A 4,022-nucleotide genomic window follows, 5' to 3' on the forward strand; every position below is an offset into this window, starting at 1 on the left:
CTTTTATCTGCCCAACTCTCAGGAAGGAAGGAACTCTGTGGCTGACCAGCTCACACACAGGGTGTGCACACTCTTCCTTCGGCTTCCCCCTCCCTCCTGGCTTTTATAGAGCCTGGTGGAGCAATCCACACCTTTGTTGCCCCCACAGGCTGAGCCTGCTCAGAAATTGGAAGGGCCACGTGTGGGTGGGTGCCACGTGTCTAGTGTTCTGGACGAGACAGGATGGGCTGGCATTGTCCTTTCCCCAAAGAGTTCAATATTTCAGAGATTAAAAATACGGTAGGGATACAGGTAGTCTTCAAACCGAGCCCAACATTTGTGTTGCTGAGACAGTCGTTAAGTGAGGTTTGCCCAATTTTATGCCCTTTCTTGCCACAGTGCAATTGTTAAGTTAGTAACAATCTTTCCCATTGAGTTTACTGGTCAGAAGGCCATAAAAGGTGATCACATGGCCTCGGGACACGGCGGCTGTCATGAATATGTGACAGTGGACTCTTTCAGTACCATTGTAACTTCAAATAGTCAGATTGAGGACTACCTATAGCTTGGCTGGGTTCAAATGACGGCCTTAACCTGGACAGGTCTGGATCCAGCCGAGGCTTCCGCCCACCACCGCTGGCTAGGTAGGCGTCAACGGAAAGGTTTTTATTTCTTTTAGATGTTGAGTGAACCTGGTCCATCTGACGATTGTCTGGCCATTCTAGAAAAAGGGTTAATTCAGGAACCTGGTTGAGTTTGTTGTGTGAATGAGGCCTCGGCTACCCTCAGATGCCACGCTGCCACTCAGAGGCAAAGCTGGCCCACGGCAGGACGAGGAGGAGGGCAGATGCCCTGGTGGGATGGAGCTGAGCCAAGGCCCCTGTGGTGCAGGAGACAGCGAGAAGGTCCGGCCAAAGGCGCAAGCAGCCGCTCTCCTTAGGGGAAAGGATGGCTCGTGATTGGGAAAAGCAGGCTTATTGCCCAATTCCACACGACTGTCAAAGTTTCACTTCCCGAGCAAGAGGTTGTTTATTGCATCATTTGGTGGTATGGTCACTGCAGGCAGGAATGGTTTCCACTAGCCTTTGAGAGAAAAGAAGCTGGTCCTCAGTGACCACGCCTCTGAGGTAGACATACGATCATCTGTGCCCTGGCTGTGGAAGTGGCGGGTTCATCAGGCTGACTCTGTACCTCGTACAAAAACTTCAGGACAGATATTCCTTCCCCAAAGGCCACCAGTTCCATGGATCGCTTCTTCTAATGGGACGCCTCCCTTACGCTGCTGAAGGAAAGGAAAAGAGCCGGACATCATGTTGGAGCCACAAAGGCTGTTTTTAACGTTGCCCCAATAGGTCCAACTGAAAAGAATTCACGTGCAGAAAATGTTCAGGAGCCGTCTTACCCATAATTTCAGAGAAAAATTTCTGTAAAATTTTACAGAAATGGGACTTTCAACATCTTTGGGGGGGCAAAAGGATGGAAATGATTGATTTCCAGGCCAGAATTGAATCTCAGTTTTATACAGGGAATCCTTGGCTTATGACCGCAAATGAGCTCAACATTTCTATTGAGCAAGACAGTTGTTAAGTGAGTCTGGCCCCATTTTACAACGTTTCTTGCCACCGTTGTTAAGCAAATCACTGCAGTTGTTAACTCAGTAACATGGCTATTAAGTGAAGCTGGCTTCCCCCTTGACTTTGCTTGTCAGAAGGTTGCAGAAGGGGATCACAGGACGTGGCGACCGTCCTAGGTACACGCTAGCTGCCAAGAGTCTGAATTTTGATCATGGGACCAAGCAGATGCTGCAATGGTCGTAAGTGTGAAAAATGGTCATGTCACTTTTTTCAGTGTGTTGTAACTTTGAACAGTCATGAAACAAATGGTTGTAAGTCAAGGACTATCTATAATCTGAAACCCTACCTCACTCACGGATTATCTTTTAAAGTTGGGGTGTGCAGAGATCATGCACTCCATTGAACTGATCTGCTCCAAGTCACTCTAGAACCACTCTTCTCTTATTCAGCAGGGGGTTGGACTAGAAGACCTCTAAGGTCCCTTCCAACTCTGTTATTCTGTTCTGTTCTTCTGTTACTTCTCCTGGGTGATACTGATCCATAGAAATCACTCTAGAGATTTTTTTTTAGCTACTCTCTTTTAACTCTGATTTTTAAAATGTGCTTTTTCAGGATAATGAGATAATACAATGCAGAAATTTTGTGGATAATGTTAATCTCTTAAATGTGTGATGAAGAGGTTATGGACATTTTCTCCAAGCTTTGGGTACAGTCCTCAAAGAGTTGTTAGCAAATTGAAATGTTTAATGTGGCAGAAGGGAAAAATGATTATTTGGTTGAAATAATGATCTCTACTTAATTTTAATACAACCTAAATGTAAACAAAATGAAATGTAGTTTTGTCCTGACCCTAGTTGTTACTTTTTAGAGTACAATAAAAGGCAGAGGCCTGTCCTCCTTGTTTGACAGATTTTGTGCAACGTGCAACCTTTTCCAATGTGGAGCACCTTAAAAAGATTTTATTTTAATACCTCTGGGGAAGGGATGGGCAATTGTTATAAAGCAGATGTGCAACAGAGTGATAACTTGCACCAAGGAATTAAAGCATCCAGGTTGGCCAGGCCAATTTTCTGAAGTGTTTGCAAGAGTAGTGGCAAACCCTACTACAGTCTTAAAATGGAGCAGAAAAGGGCACAGGTATACCTCAGCCTAGCCTTTTCCAGGAATTGATGCAGTTGATGCAATTTTGACACTGTATTGTAAAATGAAACCTTACATCAGTGGTCATTGATCGTAGCTGGGGAATAAAAAAATATGCAAATAGGATTGCAACCCTATTCAGAAAAGACAAAATGCCTAATATGAGACCAGCCTCACAACATAAAAGGCGCTTGCAGCACCACCGGGAAGATAATGAGTGAATTCCAGTTAAGAGCCTTGGTCGGGACTCGCCAGGTGGGGATGAGGGTGGCAAAGCACGCTTATGTCTCTCTCTTCTCTGCATCTGCAAAAACAGCTGCCCAGACAGCCTGTCCCAGGTGACCAGGTCCCTTACCTTCCCAGGTAAGGAAGAGCCAGGACAGCTCTTGCAGGGCCGGTATGAGGAATATTCTCAACACCTGACAGAAAAATCACTTCATTCGGACTTGGGGTCTGGCCATGCAGATCCTTTGGAAGTGACCGAATCCTGTTATCTGGGAGAAGTTTGAGCCAGTTGACCCTGAGGAAGTGGACGAGGTCCTGGCAGTGGCGGCTCAGCCACTGTGTTCTGTCCCATGAGCTAAGGCCTCCCAGGAGAGGGTCCAATGCTGGCTAATGGCTCTTTGAGGGTAGCAGTGGGACAGCTCCTTCTCACGAGGCCATCCTTGGAACCAAATATATCATACAATTTGTCCAGCCCCCAACCTTTTGGACAAAGGTTCTTGAGAAGGTGGTTGTCACTCAACTTCAGAGGGTCAAATGGATTATCCGGATCCTTTTCAGGCCGGGTTCAGGCTTGGGTTCCAAGACACAATCGATGACCGTTGGAGGGTCCAGGATGGAGTGGTGCCACCATTGTGACCCTCCTGGATCTCTCTGTGGCTTTCAGTACCATCAACCATGGTTTCCTTCTGAACTGGGTTAGGAGTGGGAGGTGCTATTTTATGGTGGTGGTTCTTTTTCCATGGATGGTTTGAAGTGGGGGAAAGATTGAGCCTTAAGCTCCTGCAGCGTGGAGTGCCTCAGGCCTCTGCCTTTCCCTCTAGCTAGCATCTCCATGGAACTTCCAGGTCGGTCTTTTGATAGTTCGAGATGTGCTGAAGACATTCAGTTCTCCACCTCCACCCCTGGCCAGCCAGGTGATGCTGTTGCAGGGCGGACGGAGTGACACAGCCTGGAGGCTGCGAGGATCTGGATGGGGAGGAACTTTGAGGGAAGGTTGTCCGGATTCCCAGGGGGCAAGGACTGCATTCAAGAGCCGCAAGAGACAGTGCAGTTTAAGTAGTTTGTGTGGGGAAAAACGATCAAGACGGCTCCTCTCTAATAGTT

This window comes from Vipera ursinii, assembly GCF_947247035.1.
Source record: "Vipera ursinii genome assembly, chromosome: 9".
Taxonomy (NCBI): domain Eukaryota; kingdom Metazoa; phylum Chordata; class Lepidosauria; order Squamata; family Viperidae; genus Vipera; species Vipera ursinii.